Below are 23,846 nucleotides of genomic sequence, written 5' to 3'. Positions count from 1 at the left end.
GACTTGTCCAGGGTGTACCCCGCCTTCCGCCCGATTGTAGCTGAGATAGGCGCCAGCGCCCCCCGCGACCCCAAAAAGGGAATAAGCGGTAGAAAATGGATGGATGGAGGGTTGCCGACCCTTGCTCTAATGGGAGACTTTGCTAGACGTTCCCAGCAGAGCCTCACAATGCATCTGGGCCATCCTCCGCCACCATCGGAGCCAACTCACCACCAAGTGGTGATCACTGGAGACCTCAGCCCTTATCTTCACCCGAGTGTCCAATACATGCGACCGATGACACAACTACAAAGTCGATCATCCAACTGCGGCCTAGGGTGTCCTGGTGCCAAGTGCACCACGTTTAAAATTGGTGTTTGTTATGGATAAATTGTGACGTGCACAAAAGTCCTGTAACAAAACACCACTTGGGTTTAGATACGGGTGGCCTTTTCTCGCAATCACGCCTCACCAGGTTTCACTGTCGTACTTCTTTTAGCAAATCCAAAAAGGGCGGGTACTGGAGTTTGGTGCGTAAGCACAAGTAACAGTCAGGACAAATCCCCGCCGTCCGGAACCTACCCTCTCGTCTTCTAGGTTAAACTCCATTGTACAGGCTCTGGGCTGCAGGGCAAAAGGTATTGCCACCTCAAGCCATCGCCTCTCACTGCTTGCAATTCCAGAGTTGAAGAGAGTTTAGCCGCTCTCGAAAGGATTTGTTCCAGAAGTGAGTCCGACTAAATTCAGCCGAAACTTCAGGCTACTCCCCCCCCAGCTAGGTGACGTTCCAGAGCAAGCTTCTGTCCCGGCAGGGCCCCACGATTGTAGTCTGACGTCCATCCATCCATTTTCTACTGCTTATTCCCTTTTGGGGTCGCGGGGGGTGCTGGCGCCTATCTCAACTACAATCGGGCGGAAGGCGGCGTACACCCTGGACAAGTCGCCACCTCATCGCAGGGCCAACACAGATAGACAGACAACATTCACACTCACTTTTACACACTAGGGCCAATTTAGTGTTGCCAATCAACCTATCCCCAGGTGCATGTCTTTGGAGGTTTTAATCAATAAGTTCGTACATGCACATGCAACCTCTGCTGTTGCCATTACTAATATAAAGTAGTTTATAATTATCGTCTATATCTGTCAATAGTCTCGATATGGAAGCGATAAAAAGTACAACATGGTTGACAGGCAGAAGATGCAGTCCAAGTGGATGCACGTACAGTAAATAAGCCCGCCCACAAAGCGGTGCATCCTGAAAAAGAGGTCCAGAACGCAGCTTGAAGATGATCTGTGAAATATAATCCATGCGAAATTTTGACCATAGAATCAATCAATCAATCAATCAATGTTTATTTATGGTTTACATATGGTTTACATAGCGAGACGTAAAAGGGTGTTTTTTTATGCTAAAAATCAATCAATCAATCATCCATCCATCCATCCATTTCTACCGCTTATTCCCTTTTGGGGTCGCGGGGGGCGCTGGCGCCTATCTCAGCTACAATCGGTCAATCAATGTTTATTTATATAGCCCCAAATCACAAATGTCTCAAAGGACTGCACAAATCATTACGACTACAACATCCTCGGAAGAACCCACAAAAGGGCAAGGAAAACTCACACCCAGTGGGCAGGGAGAATTAACATCCAGTGGGACGCCAGTGACAATGCTGACTATGAGAAACCTTGGAGAGGACCTCAGATGTGGGCACCCCCCCCCCCTCTAGGGGACCGAAAGCAATGGATGTCGAGCGGGTCTAACATGATACTGTGAAAGTTCAATTCATAGTGGCTCCAACACAACCGCGAGAGTTCAGTTCAAGCGGATCCAAGACAGCAGCGGGAGTCCCGTCCACAGGAAACCATCTCAAGCGGAGGCGGATCAGCAGCGTAGGAACACCAAAAGAAAATGTTTGTCTTGTTCTGTATATTGTACAGTATTTTGTATTTCTATAGTGTTTTGTATATTGTACAAGATTGCTTACTATTTTATTGGATAGTTGTCTGTTTATTTCAATTGTTAGTTATTTCCTTTATTACCTCTTGCGTTTTTTATTTTACCCCATATTTGTTCCCACTACCGCACCTTAAATTGGAGCATTTAATCTTGTTAAATGCAAATATAATGACAATAAAGTCCTTTCTGTTTTATTCTATTCTATTCTTTTAAATGTTGGAAAAAAAATCATAGTAAGACCCTTTTGAGAGGTATACAAATAATTATTAATCTTAAAATAAAAACTAAATATTAATGCCATTTGAGGCATTAATAAAGAAATATACATATCATGGATTATGTGGGATGCGTCCCTAAGGCACTGGTAGAGGAAACATTAGAGTCTGAGTATAATCTTGCTCAATACTTACATTTTAAAAGAGGATATGCTTAATTGTGTCCGTAAATGTGTGGTTTCCCCCACCTTTATCCTGAGGTCTTGCCCTGCGGTCTTCATAGTTCATTTAAAATATATAGAGATTTATTCTCACCATTTTTGCTCTCCTGGGGCCTAATTTATAACTGCCAGATACTCACAAACACACATCAGAATAAGGCTTAGACAATTTTTTTCAGAGTTTTTGGATGTTTGCAATTTGAATATAATGGCGAAAAATGTGCACGGAGAAAAAGAAACTGACTCATTTCATGCAAATAGTCTGGAGACACAGATGGCATGGTGGAGATATGTGGGCAGATGTACAGCATAGTTCAAATATAACTCAAAAGTTGCGATTATGTGCATAATTACATATCTAACATGTTTCATTGCATTTTGTACCACATGGTACTGTTTGGATTATGTTACAGGTACTGGTGGGCCACAGAAGTGGAGTTGTAACAGTGATCTGTGTGAAGTTGGCCCCCTCACCTTGTCTAAATCTCCCCAAACTTGTCCCAATTGTTTGTGCTACGTTTGTGCAGCATTGATTGATTGATTGATACTTTTATTAGTAGATTGCACAGTTCAGTACATATTCCATACAATTGACCACTAAATGGTAACACCCGAATAAGTTTTTCAACTTGTTGAAGTCGGGGTCCACGTTAATCAATCATTTTTGTTTGTGTCGTTACAGTTTTAAAGTTATTAACATTTTATGGTACTGATATATAATTAACGTGGTAATAATCATCTGAAATGTTCCATATTGTGATACCTCTTGTTGCCCGTGGCGTCACGTCCAGTTGCAGACTAAACACCGGCTCATAGAAACAATCACTCAAGCACAACTTGGAATGGACTCAATCAAACTGCCTCCAAGTAATGTTGCACTTTTCAACACCAACAAAGCAACTATGCTTGATGGAAAACACTTGCACGTAAGTAAGGCTCCACTTGTGCTAGTTTGATGCTAATTTACATTGGATTTTCTATAGACAGGCATACTTTTAGCAGTGGCAAGTTTACGATTTTAATGCCTTCAAATTTGGTAATGAAAACTACAACTATGATGAATTAAACAATAAAAAAAAGCTGGTGTGTAATAAGCTCTATATTTACAGTACAAACACATTGTAGGGAACAACATGGCACATCCAGTTTCTTGGAAAAAGCTACCATGAATAGCCTATACAGTACTGCCATCTTACTGCATTGCAAATGAAACTCAAACAAGATACAACTGGAAAACACAGTTGTCATTATTAGCTCATTTTTAAGTGTTACATGAAAAAAATCTAACAATTAACATTTGTTAACACACACAAAAGGACAATAAGTTGGTACTGGTATCGAGTTCCAGTTACAACACCCGTCCTTAGTCATAATGTTCTATGATAGTTTTTGGGGTTATTTACCTTCCAGCATTTGTTTTCTTGCTTCCACTGCCTGTTTGTCTTGTATTTCCTGCCATTTCTCTCACCTGTCCCTGATCGGCTATCAGGACACACCTGGTCCTGGTTGCCAGTGAAGATGCCATTATCCTGTTCTTTGTTGTGCACTTAGGAGCTGTATAAGTTCCGTAGATTTTCACTGTGTTGTTTTGTGTCTGTTGCTAACTCACAAGTGTTATGTTTTTGTGCACTCTCTAGCTGCACTAGCTTTTCATGTTCAGTTATTAAATATACATTTTTTACTTGCATTCCAACCTATGTCTCTGCACTTTGGGGTCACCTTCATTGCATAGTGCTCAATATTTCTGCAGTAAAAAGGACAGACTTGAAGGAGCATACAAGATCCCTTATATCCAAGTTTAAGAGAGTGAAGGCTGTTCGGGATTCCTGCTGCGTGACAGTTCATGCCCTCGAAAAACCATTAGAAGACACACGCTGGTGTTCCTATTATTTCACCTCCACCTTTTAAAAGTAACCACATTTTTGAAAAGATCAGTTTCTGCCCTGTCGGACAATCTGCAGTAATAGAATATCCAAGCATTATCACCACAAAAATATGGCTGTGTCGCCCAATCTACAGGACTTACAACAGTCTCAGTACCAGAGCATTTTGGCGGGGGTTTTCATGACCGTTTGTGGGCACACTGAGGGTGGGATATGATGCAGGGAGACAAATGGGAACAGATGTGCGTACAGTTTTGTAAATCATGTATTTGTTAGTTTTTAAAACGCACGTATTTATCTAGTGATTTGTTTATGTATCCAATCCCCTATTTCAGTGGTTCTCAACCTTATTTCAGTGATGTACCCCTGTGAACATTTTTTTAAATTCAAGTACCCCCTAATCAGAGCAAAGCATTTTTGGTTGGAAAAAATAGATAAAGAAGTAAAATACAGCACTATGTCATCAGTTTCTGATTTATTAAATTGTATAACAGTGCAAAATATTGCTCATTTGTAGTGGTCTTTCTTGAACTATTTGGAAAAAAAGATATAAAAAATAACTAAAAACTTGTTGATAAATAAACAAGTGATTCAGTTATAAATGAAGATTTCTACACATAGAAGTAATCATCAACTTAAAGTGCCCTCTTTAGGGATTGTAATAGAGATCCATCTGAATTCATGAACTTAATTTTAAACATTTTTTGACAAAAAAAGAAACTTTTAACATCAATATCAATGGAACATGTCCACAAAAAAATCTAGCTGTCAACACTGAATATTGCATTGTTGCATTTCTTTTCACAGTTTATGAACTTACTTTCATATTTTGTTGAAGTATTAGCCAATAAATATATTTATAAAGGATTTTTGAATTGTTGCTATTTTTAGAATATTTTTTAAAAATCTCACGTACCCTTTGGCATATCTTCAAGTACCCCCAGGGGTACGCGTACCCCCATTTGAGAACCACTGTCCTATTTTAAAGTCTATTTTATTGTTTACACGTGTGTTTCCATTTTGCCTGTTTCTTTCACTTTTCTGTGTTTATTAAATTAAAAAGTGAGTTTAGCAAAAGAAACATGCACATTATTATGTGTTGAATTGCATTCCAAACACCTGGATAACTGTATTTTAAGGAAATACCAAACATGTTAGACGTACAGTCATGGTCAAAACTTTACATACATTTGTAAAGAACATAATGTCATGGCTGTCTTGAGTTTCCAATAATTTATACAACTCTTTTTTTTGTGATTGAGTTATTGGAGCACATACTTGTTTGTCACAAAAAACATTCATGAAGTTTGGTTCTTTTATGTATTTATTATGGGTCTACTGAGAATGTGACCAAATCTGCAGAGTCACAAGTATACATACAGCAATGTTAATATTTGGTTACATGTCCCTTGGCAAGTTTCACTGCAATAAGGCGCTTTTGGTTGCCATCCACACGCTTCTGCTTGAATTTTTGACCACTCCTCTTGACAAAATTGGTGCAGTTCAGCTAAATGTGTTGGTTTTCTGACATGGACTTGTTTCTTCAGCATTGTCCACATGTTTATGTCAGGACATTTCTATCTTAAAAAAAACAACAGTAAACATGTAGGAAAAAAGAGGCAAAAATCGAAATGTATTGAGAAAAAGCATGATCACTAGTGGAAATGGTGTGGTTGTATGTGTGTAGTGTGCATATATATGTCATACTTGCCAACCTTGAGACCTCCGAACTCGGGAGATGTGTGTGTGTGTGTGTGTGTGTGTGTGTGTGTGTGTGTGTGTGTGTGTGTGTGTGTGTGTGTGTGTGTGTATATACATAAATATATATATTAGGGGTGTGGGAAAAATCGATTCGAATACGAATCGAATCGTTTACGTTGTGCGATTCGGAATCGAATCTCACTTTTAAAAAGTCGATTTTTTTAAATTAAATTCTATTTTTTTAATCAATCCAACAAACCACTATACAGCAATACCATAACAATGCAATCCAATTCCAAAACCAAACTTGACCCAGCAACACTCAGAACAGAATAAACAGAGCAATTGAGAGGAGACAAACACGACACAGAACAAACCAAAAGTAATGAAACAAAAATGAATATTATCAACAACAGTGTCAATATTTATTATAATTTCAGCATAGCAGTGATTAAAAATCCCTCAGAGACATTATCATTAGACATTTATAAAAATAATAAAAAAGAACAATAGTGTCACAGTGGCCTACACTTGCATCGCATCTCATAAGCTTGACAACACACTGTGTCCAATGTTTTCACAAAGATAAAATAAGTCATATTTTTGGTTCGTTTAATAGTTAAAACAAATTTACATTATTGCAATCAGTTGATAAAACATTGTCCTTTACAATTATAAAAGCTTTTTTTTTTAAATCAACTAATCTGCTAGCATGTCAGCAGACTGGGGTGGATCCTGCTGAAATCCTATGTATTGAATGAATACAGAATTGTTATGAATCGGAAAAATATCGTTTTTGAATTGATAATCGAATCGAATCGAAAAAATCGATATATTATCGAATCGTGACCCCAAGAATCGATATTGAATCGAATCGTGGGACACCCAAAGATTCACAGCCCTAATATATATATGTATATATATATACACATATATATATACATCGAACATTTGCGTATATTGTTTACATGCTTTTATTTTGTTAATGCCTTTTCTTAACAAAATGACGTCGCCCGGATGGGCTTCGGTGTCGAGGGGCTCTTGGTAAAGATGGAACATTTGGCAAAAATACCGGACAATTCTGCAAATTTCATGGCTGGCTTACAGCGTGGTCACTCCGGGATCACTTACGACCGCCAGACAATTCTGAATGTGGATAGATCGGGCCGTTTTGGACTGAATGAGGCGTGCTTGCTAGACCGGCTAGCTAGCATGGGAATACTTTGCCGGCTACATCCAGCGGCCTGTGAAGCAGCGGAGTATATGTGTTGTCTGTCTATTTATGAATAATGCAGACCAGGAGTGTTGGCTGAGTTCTTAACGTTTACTTTCAGAGCGTGCATATCACAACATACAAGATGCCGTCATGGCGACACAACCTATACCGGGCTACCGCGCATGCTCGTCACTCCTGTTGCATGCTGGGTAGGGTAGTTCTTTTTTTTCCCAGGCTCATAACATCACAATATAGTACCATGTATATGATGCGTTCAGTTTATCAAAGCACCCAGCAAAATTCCCATCATATCAATTCCTAGATATGGTCATAATTATTTTAAGTGCACTACGCAGAATAAACACAACATTATTGATATTGCTACTACGGATAATTTGATCAAAAATTCTCTAAAACAGCCCACTACCTATAATATAGGTTTTTTAAACATAAGATCCCTGATAAAAAAAATGTTTTTGCTGTTACCTCAGAAATTGCCTGTTCAGATGTTATGATTGTGGCTCAGAGATTTGTATGTAGGTTATATTTATTTTCCATAACAAACAGGATAACTTAAATACCCTGGCAGTGGCAATAAGCTTAAATGTTTGTATTAACATTTTTTGAGTTGATTTTCATAAAATATGCTATTTAACTGCTACTGTTCAACAAAGACTGATTTAAATTGTGTTTGCACAACAAATGTTTTGGCGCTTTTGTTCATGTGGGAGAATATTCCAATAAAGGTGCACTACACACTACTTTTGAATTCATTATTGGGCTTTGCGTATACAATGCAGTTAATCGCGATTAATCGGAGAAATAATGCGATTAACTTCGATTAAAATTTTTAATCGTTGCCCAGCCCTAATATATATATATATATATATATATATATATATATATATATATATATATATATATATATACATATATATAGTCCGTTCATGAATGAGTATACCTGTTCGGCCACTGTATTCACTGAAGTCTGATCTAAAAAATCTGCAGGGAGCATACCACTTCACCTTCGAGCTGTCCTGGATGAACTGAAATTATTTTTTCCAATCATTTTGGAACTTGCAAGCGTACTTCTTATTTCTTACTCGTCGTCGCCATGTCTCTTCTTCGTTCTTCTGCTTCGTCTCTGTTATGTTTTTGTACATTACTACTTGCCTTAGTTTTGAAGCAATGCATTATGGGAATCCGGATGTTGTGTGTCAGTGTATTAACGTGCCGGCTGGAATAAACACATGCTAAGAAATAGCTCCGTGCCTGCCTACTTTATGGGTTATAGATCAACCTATAGATAACGGAGATATATATAATAGTCTCCTTTTTAGATGAGACAGGACACTAAAGGCTGTGCCTTTAAGGTACGCACCCAGTATTTTTTTCCGGGTGGAAATCGGGAGAAATTCGGGAGAAAGGTTGCCACGGGAGTAGCACTAAAATTCAGGAGTCTCCCGGGAAAATCGGGAGGGTTGGCAAGTATGAGGTATGTATATATTTATAATTTATGTATATACTAGTTAATAAGTTTGTACATAGAGTGAACAGGTAGTTCTAGCTCAGAGTAATTTATGATTTAAAGAAAAGGAGTGGGATTAAAGCACCATAAACTTCTCCTTATCAAATATGGAAAAAATAAAAATAAAAGAATTGCTCATTTTGTGGGGTTTTTTTTCTTCTTTTTTTTGTTCTCCATTGTTTTCATTTTGTTATAATTGCTGTATTGGATCAGGCTTGCTCTTGTTTTTTTGCATATTTGAAATAAAAATACATCAAATCAAGTGAAGTGAATTATATTTATATAGCGCTTTTTCTCTAGTGACTCAAAGCGCTTTACATAGTGAAACCCAATATCTAAGTTACATTCAAACCAGTGTGGGTGGCACTGGGAGCAGGTGGGTAAAGTGTCTTGCCCAAGGACACAACAGCAGTGACTAGGATGGCGGAAGCGGGAATCGAACCTGCAACCCTCAAGTTGCTGGCACAGCCGCTCTACCAACCGAGCTAAACCGCCCAATCAAATCAAAAAATAATATACTTGATCACCTAAAACACAACTTTATGTCTTTAAGTGTATATTGTTGTAATCCGGTTCCCGGATCACATCTCTAGTCTATGTTTGAATCCCATTTTGTGTTTTGATTATTTCTGGTCTCTTCCGATCCCTTTGTTTGAGCACTTCCTTGTTTTTATTTTATTTGTGCTCCTCCTGCACTGGCTCCTGACGCACACCTCTTTGTGATTATTGTTTTAGTATTTAAAAACCGGCCTAGCCATGTCTTAAAGCACCTCTTCCTGATAGCATTTCAGTGTTAAAACTTCACCTTTATTGTTAGTTTTTAAGCCAAAATGCATCCGTTCTTCCTTTTCTATCCACACAATGTGTATGCTTGTAAGTACTCTGTGTTTGTGCCGAACATGCTCCTCTGCTCGTTAACCAGCAATGACACGTCATGACAATTACGGGAGAGTGATTGGGTGGGCGACCGGTATTTTTTAGAGGCTGTATAGTACCCAATATGATTAATTAGTATTGCGGTACTATACTAATACTGGTATACCGTACAACCCTACACTGGAGTGTGTCGTACTTTTGTCTTTCATAAAAACTTGCACTCTTCCGTTCTTGATTACCCCTCGAGGAACTCAGAAAAAAAGCGTGATTTAAACGGTTCGTACCGCTGAAAACAACGCAATCATATGGCATTTTTCTTCGAGAAACGCTAAATGGCGCTGTGGAAGTCTTGCTCCTCGGGGGTTCTTCAGACCACCAAGCACGGACATGACAGCTTTGTTCATGGTTGTGAACAATGATTATATTTCAACAAAGGATTTTTCTGGTTTTCAGCATCAGTTTGTGTCAGTTGTTACTCTCCCTCTCGCTCGTGCTTCAACTTCCCTCTCCTTCCCGGCTGCTGCCCTTAACAGAGTGACAGGTGATTACATAAACGCTCCCAGCTGGGCCATCTACACACCTGTCGCTGATCTAGAGACCTGTTCTGGCACACCCGCTTCACTGCAGGTCTGCAGGCCAAGACCCCCCACACCCCACAGGCACGGAGTACCCATTGAAAAGAGACGCTGTCTTGACCACCACCCTTTTTCAATGAGCCGGACGCGACATCATTTTTAATCCAAGCACCACTTCTCTCAGTGTGACGTTATCTACAAAACTAGAGCCCATTTCTCTGGATAGACAGTGTGAATAAAGTTGTGTACAGACAGTGAGGAACAGAGAAAGAGGAAAGATGCAAACTCACACGCCTACAAAGGTTTATAGAAGAACTGAATTTACTATTCTCAACGTAACACCAATTTATACCGGTATAAACTTTATTGACTCATCTTCATATCTCGTCAGTATATCCCAAAAACGCAATATTCTTCTAGCTCTATTTTGTATTCTCCTTTTTCCTCCTTACTTGAAGGACTTCATTTCTCAGCATCACCTCACAATTTCATCTTTTCCCGCACCTCCCGTTTTGCATCCCTTGGTTTTTTTCCAAAGACGGTCTCAGTTTTCTCTGCGGGACTGCTGCGATTCTTAGTTATCAGTGATTCGTATTACATATTCTTATCGGCTTAGCGTGTTAATCCTCCTATATCTCGGTGGCAGCATGGCAAAACCTTCTCAGGCATTTTTTTTTTCAGAAGCTTTTGCCAAATCTCTGAAATGACAGACAGACATTTTGTGTAAGAAATGTCTTATTTGTAATTCTCTCTTCTTTCAGATGCTTACACTGCAATTTAGGCCTTGCGTCTTCTGCACCTTTCTACAAAACTGCCTTTTAGCAGACATTTTACTAATGGAGCCTCATTTTCCTCCTTCAAGTATTTCCCTTTGTGCCACCTCTGATGTCTAATTAGTGAACTACCGGTCGTCATCTTCATGTGGTTCGCACATCCCTAATGAAAGGGTTTCCATCAAAAACAGACTATTTCTTTGAAGTGTTTAACAAGTTTGAATGGCCAACAATCTACTTTGTGAACAGTATTTGGAAAATTACATTTTACTTTCCCCACACTACAGATCGACCGATTATCGGCACCAAGATTTGGCATTCTGACGTATATCTGTACCGGCCTGTTTTTATCTGTATTTGTGTTTTTTTTTCTTTAACTAAACTGAACTACAGTTCATCAGCAGATACAATATATATACACATATGCACAATTTTTCCACTGCTTCGCTCACGCACACAATAATTATCAATTGATGAGATCCGCGCTTAGCAATTGGAGTGAAGACAGGAAAACATCCTTAATGCAGGAAAAATACCACTATACCAAAAAGATTAGATAGTATTGTATTTATTCCTTCAGGAAAATTGAAATTTTCAGCACAATCTCATTCAAGATCAGACAAACATTACAGGGAGACAGAACAGGATCGCTGACAGGTCTGCCTCCTTCCAGCGCCCCTTACAAAAAAGGTGAGATACAGGTAAACAAGTGGGGGGGGGGGGGGGGGGAATGGGAGAAAAAAATAGAAGATTAAAATAAAATTAAATAAAATAAAAAAATCGGTCTAAGCCTGGCCCCATGGAGAGGGGGTCCAGACTGAGGCCAAGGGAAAAAAACAATAACAACTCATAGCAATAGTACACATCCCTCTCACATGTGTTTAAGAGGGAAACATCAAACATCAAAGAACACAAAAGACATGAAAGACATTAAAGTAGCGGAGCTGATGCAACTAGACACTTCTACATACAGCTATGAATAAAAAGTAAAATAAACATATCCACTGTGGTGGCCTCTGTGGTGCTCTACACCATCGTCCGCTGGGGTGGAAGGAGCATGGCCAGAGACAGGAGCAGACCCAACAAAGCAACCAAGAGAGCCGACTCCACTCTCAGCCAACAACCAACTCTCGGCCAGTGTCCAAGGAAAACTGAGGTGTCCGACACCTGCTCACCCAGCCAAGACACCACGAAGCCTCTCAGTCCCGGCGCTCAGTGCTAGCTCCGCAACCCTGTCCCCTCATCCGCATCTCCTCCAGTCCCTCCAAACCGACCCCGGTGTGGCAGAGAAAAATTAGGCATGACAGAAAATTACAATAAAAGTAAAGAGGAATAGGCAGCATTCTCATTCTTTCTGTAACATCCAAGAGGAAATGATGTAAGCCAGCTTGAAAAATGTCTTTGTTTAAAATGTTGTGTTTACCGTATTTTCCGGACCATAGGGCGCATCGGATTACAAGGCGCACCGCCGATGAGTGGATCTAGTCAGGTCTATTTTCATACAAAAGGCGCATTGGATTGTAAGGTGCATTAAAGGGGTCATATTATTATATTTTTTTCTGAACTGAAAACACCTCCTTGTGGTCATGTAATGGTGGTTCTTTAGTCAAAATGTTCTATAGATTATGTTTTACAGATCATCTTCAAGCTGCTTTCCAACAGTCGATTCAGGATGCGCTGTTTTGTGGGCGGTCTTATTTACGTGGCTGTCCTTCGGCAGCGTCTTTTCTCCGTCATCTTTGTTGTAGCGGTGTAGCGTGCAAGGACGGGAGTGGAAGAAGTGTCAAAAGATGGAGCTGACTGTGTTAATGACATTCAGACTTTACTTAAATCAATAACGGAGCAGCAACTCCTCATTCGTGGCTCACTAGTGTAATAACATGTGTCCCGTGAAAAAACTTCCTACCAGAACGCTCTAGTAACGCAAGTTCCTTGGGTGAATAATGTAAACTCACTACACTGTTATGTTTTAGCGCTTTCATGGCGAGTTTACTGACAAATATAAGTGAGAATTTTACACTACTTATATTAGAAATGATAACAGTGGGGGATGAATGTCTCATAACAAGAAAATTGAGAAAAAGAAGAAGCTTATTGACTACGGTGTCTCACAGACTACATAGGCGGAAGAGCGCACATTTTCCCTTTTTATGCAGATCCAAAATACAGATCAGCAGGTACCGGAAGGTAAGAAAAGTTGATTTTGCATAATATTGCGAAACAAGACGCCAGATAATATGTCTTATCTTATACACACACCATAATAATACTTGTATGTTGACGCACAGTACAATCCATCAGGCGGTGCGGCTTCAGGCTTACCAAAGTCGTACTAAAACATTTTGATAGTTTTTTGGAGTGCTGTGTGTATTGTTCTATATTTTCAATGGAACATGTACAATGTTTTCGTAGTGTTTACTTTTTGAGTCATATTGCAGTCTATACGTATCTCTTATGCGTGACTCCCATCTACTGGTCACACTTCTCATTTTACCATGGACCAAATAAAATAGCTTCGAGGTTGGTAAGCACAACCAAAATTATTCCATAGATTAGGCGTTAGGTTTATAAGGCGCACTGTCAAGTTTTGAGAAAATGAAAGGATTTTAAGTGTGCCTTATAGTCCCAAAAAATACAGAATATTTATTTTGTCAATAAATAAATTTTGGGGTGTTATGAACTGGAGCCTATCCAATATATTTTAGATACTTATTTGTAATTTGCAAGGCTATTCTATTGTACTTCTCACTGTACTTGTAAATACTAGTATTTTTGTCTCTTTTTGCAGAAAAGAAGGCACTGTGTTCTAATAAACAATGTCTTAAACTATTACTGTATGCCAACAACTGCTAAAAATCTGGCAAAAGCTGTCACCGGTTAAGCACCACATCATGGTGGCATGTTTGTCTCTACCCCTGGAAATTCTGGCTATCAATTGCAGAGACTGTTGACACAATACAAACAAACAACACACCCACACACGCACATCAGATGAAGACAATACAGTGGAAAAGTCTGCTTGCTGACAAGTGTTCTATATTCCTCACATCTGCCTTAATTAAAAAAATGTATTTTGCTACAATCTCATTCAAATGTTGACACACGTCATAGAAATATTACAACTGAGAATTGCAAGTGTGCTTTCTTTCTCTACATAATTCTATTCAGCCTTAAATTGTGTTGGGAAGCCTATTAATTAGTTTTATCCCGTCACCAAAGATACTGAAATTCCACGACATAGTGAAATTGCAAACAGCTAAAATTATACACTATTCTGCTTCCCAAGAATATACAACAACTCTTCTCAACAAAGGAGGAGAAATATAATCTTCGAGAAAAATGTAATTTAAAACATTTGTACGCACGTACAACACTAAAGACCTACAGTATATCAGTAGGTGGAATTAAATTATGGAATGGATTAAGCAAAGCAATTAAACAATGTACTAATATGATCCACTTCAAGAAACTCTTCAAACTTGAAGTGTTTACAAAGTACAAAAAAGAAGAACCAAGATAAACAGTCTGAATTTATTCACCCATTCATTATTTCATTCTCAAAATAATCTTACTTATCTCATCGTATGGAATACAACTTACTTCACCAGGTATTTTTTTAACGTGTTTTATTGTTATTACTTATGGAGTATATTGTGATTACATTGAGAACAGGAAGTGAACAAAGGTTTTAGCAAGGGGTAGGATTAAATAAGCTCTGCTTGCATGTTTGAAATGAACTTAAACTCAACTCAACTCAACCATCGTCTTACTTAGTCTCATCTATGAGAAAATATGTGCAGGAATCCATGTGTGTATCATGTAAAATATGAAAAATATACAATATCATTAATCCTTTTAAACTTTTAGAAATGATCTCTGTGCCTTTAATACGGGGCAATAAAGTATTCCTGTCACAATAATTTGTATTAGATATTGACCCATCCATCTTTGCCTTCTTTAAGCTTGGTCTGTCGTTGCTTAGTGATTCAGCTTGCCAGGATCCTTCCATCGGACACTGATGGATTTACCATTAGATAATGACAAATGGCAGGCTCGGCTGAGCTGATTTCAGCAGTTACTACTCCTTTGGGAGCCTGTACTCACCACGCTAGAGAACCATGCAGGCCAGCCCGCACCACCACGGATCTTAATTGAAAGGGTGGCTCTGGAGCCAATTGATTCAGCCTGACATGCATTTCTGCTCATTTCTATTACGTTATGTAGTCTGACCTGCAGGTCAAAATATGCTGGGTTGTGGAGCAGAAGACATTGACATTAGGCTTGATTTGTTAGACTCTTAAAGAAAAGGGCAGCATCTATTTGAGTCCGTGGACTATGAAGATGGCAGAGGTAAAAAAAAAAAAGACTGGTCTATTTTAATGTATTTGAAAGTGTAATGTTGGTGCATATCATATGCCTATTTTACTTGTACAGTCGTGGGCAAAAAAAATTACATACACTTGTAAAGGACATAATGTCATGGCTGTCTTGAGTTTCCAATAATTTCTACAACTCTTATTTTTTTTGGTGATAAAGTGATTGAAGCACATACTGGTTGGTCACAAAAAATATTCATAAAGTTTGTTTCATTTATGAATTTATAATGGGTTTACTGAAAATGTGACCACATTTTCTGAGTAAAAAGTATACATACAGCAATGTTAATATTTGGTTACATGTCCCTTGGCAAGTTTCACTGCAAAAAGGCGCTTTTTTCCTAGCCATCCACAAGCTTCTGGTGAGCTTCCGGTGGAATTTTTGACCACTCCTCTTGGCAAAAATGGTGCAGTTCAGCTAAATTTGTTGGTAATCTGACATGGACTTGTTTCTTCAGCATTGTCCACACATTTAGGTCAGGACTTTGGGAAGGGCATTCTAAAACTTTAATTCTTGCCCACGTTTGACATCTGTTTGGGGTCATTGTCCTGTTGGAATACCCAACTGCGCCCAAGACCTAACCTCCGGGCTGATGACTTTAGGTTGAACTGTAGAATTTTGAGGTAATCCTCCTTTTTCATTGTCTCATTTACTCTCCGTAAAGCACCAGTTCCTTTGGCAGCAAAACAGGCCCAGAGCATATTACTACCACCACCATGCTTGACGGTAGGGGGGTGTTCCTGGGATTAATGGTCTCACCTTTCCTCGTCCAAACATATTGCTGGGTATTGTGGCCAAACAGTTAAATGTTTTGTTTCATCTGACATCGCTTGGACAAAGATAAGACCTTTCAGCACATACACGATGTTGAGATCTATAGTTATATTTTGATAAAGACAGGGGAAAACATGCGCACTCATATAGGAGTGTGCAACAAAAAGGCAACCGAAATGGCAGTAAACGCACAGTGCAATATATTTACAGTTATATCTGCACATTATTGCTCTTTTATCCTGCACTACAACAAAATAGTTGACTGTAGCTGTACTTTAAAGTTCAAATTTGAATGACAATGAAAGGAAGTCTAAGTCTAAGTGTAAGTTTAAGTCAAACATTTATCCATCCATCCATCTTCTTCCGCTTATCCGAGGTCGGGTCACGGGGGCAGCAGCCTAAGCAGGGAAGCCCGGACTTCCCTCTCCCCAGCCACTTCGTCTAGCTCCTCCCGGGGAAATGCAAGGCATTCCCAGGCCAGCCAGGAGACATAGTCTTCCCAACGTGTCCTGGGTCTTCCCTGTGGCCTCCTACCGGTTGGACGTGCCCCAAACACCTCCCTAGGGAGGCGTTCGGGTGGCATCCTGACCAGATGCCCGAACCACCTCATCTGGCTCCTCTCGATGTGGAGGAGCAGCGGCTTTACTTTGAGCTCCTCCCGGATGGCAGAGCTTCTCACCCTATGTCTAAGGGAGAGCCCCACCACCCGGCGGAGGAAACTAATTTCGGCCGCTTGTACCCGTGACCTTATCCTTTCGGTCATAACCCAAAGCTCATGACCATAGGTGAGGATTGGAACGTAGATCGACCGGTAAATTGAGAACTTTGCCTTCCGGCTCAGCTCCTTCTTCACCACAACGGATCGGTACAACATCCGTATTACTGAAGACGCCGACATCTATATTATATATAATCTATATCCCACAACACTTAAAGGGGAACATTATCACCAAACCTATGCAAGCGTCAATATATACCTTGATGTTGCAGAAAAAAGACCATGTATTTTTTTAACCGATTTCCGAACTCTAAATGGGTGAATTTTGGCAAATTAAACGCCTTTCTGTTTATCGGTCTTTTAGCGATGACGTCAGAACGTGACGTCACCGAGGTAACACACCTGCCATATTCATTTTCACATTACAAACACCAGGTCTCAGCTGTGTTATTTTCCGTTGTTTCGACTATTTTTTGGAACCTTGGAGACATCATGCCTTGTCGGTGTGTTGTCGGAGGGTGTAACAACACTAACAGGGAGGGATTCAAGTTGCACCACTGGCAAGAAATTTCCCGCCAGACCCCCATTGAATGTACCAAAGTGTATTCACATTTGACCGGCGATGCTAAGACAGACATGGCACACAGAGATGTATGGATAACCTGCAGATGCATTTGCAATGATTAAGTCAACGAAATCACAAAGGTAAGTTTTGTTGATGTTGTTGACTTATGTGCTAATCAGACATATTTGGTCACGGCATGACTGCCAGCTAATCGATGATAACATGCTATGCTAATCGATGCTAACATGCTATTTACGCTAGCTGTATGTACATTTGAAACTAGATACCCACATTTAATGCGAAACAAACACTTACCAATCGACGGATTTAAGTTGCTCCGGTGTCACAAGATGCGGAAGTCCTGATCATTTGGTCCGCACATTTTACCGGCGATGCTAATAAGGCAGCCATGCTATGGGCCACTTCATTAGTGACACCCACGCTATGGCCGAATAGCGTCAATAGCTATTTGCTCAATAGCTTCAATTTCTTCTTCAATTTCGTTTTCGCTATCTGCCTCCATACTCCGACCATCTGTTTCAATACATGCGTAATCTGTTGAATCGCTTACGCCGCTGAAATCCGCCATGTTGTTTGTATTGGCAGCCCTGTATGACGTCACAGGGAAATGGATAGTGGTTTCGAAGGTAGCGGAAATAAGGCACTCTAAAGCTTTATTTAGGGATATTCCGGGACCGGTAAAATTTTGAAAAAAAATTCAAAAAATACAACAAGCCACTGGGAAGTGATTTTTATTGTTTTTAACCCTTTTGAAATGGTGATAATGTTCCCCTTTAAGTGCTTACGTGGGTTATTTTCAGAGTGCTCCAGCTCCCACTTTCTAAAACCATGCATGTTATAACTGAACACTCCAAACTGTCCATGTGTGTGAATGTAAGTATGCATAGTGCACTGTGACTGACAGGCAACAAGTCCAAGGTGTACTCAGCCTCTCGATCAAAATCATCTGAGATGAGCTCCAGTTCAGGGATGAATATATGTTTATGTTGAAATAAGTTGTCCTTGGGTGTATTTCATTGCGAGATGCAAAATGATTGCTTTAGTAACATCGGCCTCCACCTGAATGTAATTCAGCATGAATAAGACAAAAAAAGCATAGACTGTATCTGGAGTCATATGAGAGAACCTACGCGATGATGTTAAGGGAATCAAACAGCCGTATTTACACTCACAGTTTATGCACTGCGCTAATGGATGCTGGGCAAGACAGGAACTGTATCAACTTGCTTTTGTCCTCCATTATTTATTTAGCATGCAGGGTCTTTCCTCTGTGTGAGTGTGTGTGTGTGTGTGTGTGTGTGTGTGTGTGTGGAGGCTTTTCGTGCATGTGTAGATGTGTTTGAAAGTCACGAGGGCCTTGAATGTCTGTCGTCCCTGAGGTGTGAGCTATTTCCTATTTCAGTAACATACTGAAGAATGTCCTGTTGGAGGTTCTCAAAGGAGAAAAAAAAAAACGTCAGCATCAGCAGAGCATGCAAAGGGAAGAGGTTGAAAGAAAAACTAACTAGATGACTCAATGGTTATTTAGAGACAGTAAAGAGAATTTTCGATGAGATGTACTCCATCCAGAGGGTTTAAAAATTGCATTTTAGCAGGTGATTAGTTGTATCCTAGTCGTTCAATCAGAGTGCATTATTCATGTTGTGTCCCTTGGAGAATACTCATATGTGGACACAGGACTGTTAAACACATTTACAGTATGTCGAAGTAGCAATAACGTACGTCTCTTGTGTTTTCAGGGTCAGTGTTTGGTTCGTGGCTTAAATGAGAATGACCTGAACCTTTCTGTGGTTTAACTGACTTGGCAGGTAAGAACTCATTCTTCAATCACCTGAAGCATCTTTCTAATCAAAAAAAGATAGAGTTACACTATGTCCGTTCATATTGAGAAAGACAGAAGGGTACAGATACATTTGATACTATGTGTATAAATCAGAGCTATTCAACTGGTGGCAAATCGGTAATGACACCGTAATAGCCCCCAAGTTCAGTTCAAAACTTGTGGGACAAAACAATTCTTAAAAACACCAGAGTGCTCCTGTTGTCTCGATGAACTTGGACCATTGTATTGACATTTCCACCGGATGTTTTCACTGCAGTCTAAACGGAAATGCGACCTGAATGCGACTTTTTTTGGGAGCTACGTAGCTACGTGCAGGAAAAGATGCGACCAGCCAGCGGAAGTGGTTATGTCATCACAACATCCGGTTTCGTTGAGCAAAGTATTTTTCCGGCGACCAAATTTTCGGTGCATCACTAGTCAATAGAGCGCAAATAATACTGTAGGCTATATGTTTTTATATAAATATTAGCGTGGCGTGCCATCTCCGGGTTGGGGAAAAGATCTTGCCCCGTGTACCTCGGAGTTTTGTTCACGAGTGAGGGAAGCGTGGATCGTGAGATCAACAGTTTTCAGTAATGCGGACGCTGTATAAATCCGTTGTGGTGAAGAAGGAGCTGAGCCAGAAGGCAAAGCTCTCAATTTACTGGTCAATTTACGTTCACATCCTCATCTATGGTCATGAGCTTTGGGTTATGACCGAAAAGACAAGATCACGGGTACAAGCGGCCGGAATAAGTTTGGGTGGTGGGGCTCTCCATTAAGAGAAAGAATGAGAAGCTCTGTCATCCGGGAGGAGCTGAGGGTAAAACCGCTGCTCCTCCACATCGAGAGGAGCCTACTTAGAGAGGTGTTTAGGGCATGTCTGACCACGGAGAAGACCCAGGACACATCGGGAAGACTATGTCTCTCGGCTGGCCTGGGAACGCGTTGGGATCTCCCCGGGAGGAGATGGACAAAGTGGCTGGGGAGGAAATGGACAAAGTGGCTGGGGAGAAGGGTGTCCGGGCCACTCTGGTTAAACTGCTGCCCTCGTGACCAGACATCGGATAAGCGGAGGAAAATGGATGGATGCATGGATTATGTGCAGTGGGTGTATAATTAAAGACCTTTAAATGTTTCACTCTTTGTTTCATTGCAGCCATTTGCTAAAATTATAAAAGTTCCTTTTTGGTTCTCAATAATGTACACTCAGCACCCCATATTGACATAAAAAAGCATAAATGTAGAAATGTTTGCTAATTTATGAAAAATAAAAAACTCAAACATAACATGTACATGTACTCATACCCTTTGCCCAATACTTTGTTGATGCACTTTTGTCAGCAATTACAGCCTCAAATCTTTTTGAATATGAACCCAAGCTGCGTACAACTAGCTTTGGGTGGTTTGGCCCATTCATCTTTGCAGCACCTCTCAAGCTCCATCAGATTGGATCGGACATGTTGGTTTTCATCCAGAATTTCTGTGTGCTGACCGTTAAGTGATTAAAATATTTAATTGCGATTAATCACAGTTTGTTCATACTTGACTCAAATATACCCAACATTAATCACAGATATACTTTTTCATCATTGAAAAGTGTACCCTCAACAGATCATTTAGAATTATTCAATACCATGACTGGACAATTAGTTTGGTTTAATCCCTTTTTTTATAAAAACATAATGCTTTTTTAAACAGCTCAACATCAAAAGGACATAAACATCCTTTTATTAACAATGAAAAAAAAAACCTGCAGTACGTTAGTGTCTTGTCAGATTTTGTATTTTGTAGGAATACAGAATTTTCATTCCTGCTGTAGAAGCATTTGCATTCAAAGGGTAGATAGAGTTGCACGCATTAATAATACAACATTTGGATTGTTACAATCGTGCTTTGATTGTCTAAGATTTTGGTAATGTATTTTGTGACATTTCTACTTAAATAAATGCTTCTGATTTCCTTATGTTATTCATATCTCTGCAAGAAAATGTTTTAACCTTTTCTGGTAATAAAATCTAATATTCAGCCTACTGAACATTTCTTAAATAAGCAGTATCAACCAGAACATTTTATAAAAGAATATACACTTTATTTCAATCTGCCAGAAAATGTCCTATTCCAATTCCTCAATTGATGTACTAGCATTTATTTAGATATAAATATCACAATATCAAAACATGTTTGACAAAGCATGTTCATAATGTAATCATGTTGTTATGAAATCCAGAAGCGATTGATTGGTCTAAGAAGGTGTCTTTACGGCGGGAGAGTCTCCCATAAAAAAGTGACTCTGGACTTTCTGACTATCGTCTTTCTTTGCTTCTGAGTTTTTATGCCCTTTTACTGAAACAGTTACAGTAACAATCTACATTTCATGTTAATAATGCGTAAAACTAATCCAAACACGGAAGTAAAGCTTGAACCTCTATGAATGCAAGCTCTTAGTTTGTCCATTTCTGATCTCTATTTTCCCGCTTGTTGCTCACCAGTAAATAGTGAAGGAAGCGTCATTTTCCCACTGTGCGGATGGCCCGAGGACCTATGTGCATTAATTGCGCGTTAAAAAAATGAGTGCCGTTAAAGTAATTAAAAGTTATCGCATTCGGTATGACAGAAAAAATAAAATAAAATAATAATAATAATAATTAAAAAAAAAAATATATATATATATATTATATAATTATTATAATATATATATATATATATACATACACACATATACATTATATATAATATATATTATAATTATATATATATATATATATATTATATATGTATATCCATGTTTATATGTATACATATACAGTATATATATATATATATATATATATATATATATATATATATATATATATATATATCCATCCATCCATTTTCTACCGCTTATTCCCTTTCGGGGTCACGGGGGGCGCTGGCGCCTATCTCAGCTACAATCGGGCGGAAGGCAGGGTACACCCTGGACAAGTCGCCACCTCATCGCAGGGCCAACACAGATATATATATATATATATATATATATATATATATATATATATATAAGAAAAATATAAACAAAATACATTTGTTTTTGCTCCCATTTTTCATGAATATAACTCAAAGATCTAAAACTTTTATTGTACACACAAAAGACCTTTTCCTCTCAAATATTGTGCACAAATGTGTGTAAGTGAGCACATTGCATCCTTGCCAAGATAATCCATCCCACCTCACAGAGGTGGCATGTCAAGATGCTGATTAAACATCATGAATATTGCACAGGTGTGGATTAGGCTGCTCACAATTAAAGGCCACTCTGAAATGTGCGAGGTGGCAAGTTTTGAGGGAGCGTGCATTTGGCATGCTGACTGCAGGAATGTCCACCAGAGCTGTTGTGAACAGCCTTAGGCACACCTGTGAAATAATCATGCAGTTTAATCGGCATCTTGATATGCCACACCTGTTAGGTGGGATGGATTATCTTTGCAAAGAATAAACAAATGCTCACTAACACAGATTTACAGTAGAAATCAATGTTAAAAAAGGCCAAAATGTTTAAGTGGAATCTTGATATGCCACACATGTGAGGGGGGATGGATTATCTTTGCAAAGAATAAATAAATGCTCACTAACACAGATTTACAGTAGAAATCAATGTTAAAAAAGGCCAAAATGTGTAAGTAGAATCTTGATATGCCACACATGTGAGGGGGGATGGATTATCTTTGCAAAGAATAAATGCTCACTAACACAGATTTACAGTAGAAATCAATGTTTCAAAAAGGCCCAAAAAATTTTAACGCATCATGACACTAAAGTCCCACTCCTGTCATTTTCTAAAACTTGGCAACACTGTAAAACTGAGGTAATTAGTTAGTATTGCAGCGACAAACATTCTTAATATTGGCTTGCATCAAGTTTTAAATAGCAATTTAAAGCAAAACATAAATGGGAGGATGGCGCCGCTAGCATAAATGTTCGATGGACAGCAAAAAAAACTATGCTGGCTGATACACAGATACATTAAACAATGCATTTTTTAAATGGACTGCCACTAGATGTAAGCCACTTAAAGGCCTACTGAAACCCACTAGTACCGACCACGCAGTCTGATAGTTTATATATCAATGATGAAATATTAACATTACAACACATGCCAATACGGCCTTTTTAGTTTACTAAATTGCAATTTTAAATTTCCAGCAAGTTTCTTGTTGAAAACGTCGCGTAATGATGACGGGTATGCGTGACATCACGGACTGTAAGGAAATATTAGCGCTGCACCAAACACGGCTAAAAGTTGTCTCTGTTCATGGCATAATTACACAGTATTTTGGACATATGTGTTGCTCAATCTTTTGGAATTTGTTAATTTAATAATGGAGACTAAAAAGAACAATGCTGTTGGTGGAAAGCGGTGGATTGCAGCTGTCTTTAGCACTGAGACACAGCCGGTGTTTCTTTGTCTGTTGTGAAGCGGAGCGGTCAAGCGAACATGTTTACTCTACGTCAACCAGCAATTTTTTGGGATGGGGAAATTGTGATATATATCTTACCGGAGATATCAATGGATTATTCGTCGTCCTGCAGCAGCTGTCATGTCAAAAAAAGCAGCTGTGAGCTTGGCTCCTCGGCTTCTCTCTGAGACACTGCGTGTTCA

At 39.2% G+C, this 23,846-nt stretch overlaps 1 protein-coding gene across 3 annotated transcripts in view; it reads left to right on the top strand.

Moving 5' to 3' along the window:
• Positions 1 to 23,846, top strand: part of LOC133563441 (leucine-rich repeat-containing protein 4C-like) — a 215,464-nt gene that overhangs the window by 126,076 nt on the left and 65,542 nt on the right. For all 3 annotated transcript variants that reach the window (XM_061917565.1, XM_061917564.1, XM_061917566.1), the window contains one exon: positions 19,125 to 19,193. The gene's annotated coding sequence lies outside the window, so the exon portion shown is untranslated. The remainder of the gene's footprint in view (positions 1 to 19,124; positions 19,194 to 23,846) is intronic.

This window comes from Nerophis ophidion, linkage group LG12 (genome assembly GCF_033978795.1).
Source record: "Nerophis ophidion isolate RoL-2023_Sa linkage group LG12, RoL_Noph_v1.0, whole genome shotgun sequence".
Classification (NCBI taxonomy): domain Eukaryota; kingdom Metazoa; phylum Chordata; class Actinopteri; order Syngnathiformes; family Syngnathidae; genus Nerophis; species Nerophis ophidion.
Note: the sequence above shows the minus strand (reverse complement) of the source record. Positions and strands in the feature narration are given on the sequence as shown.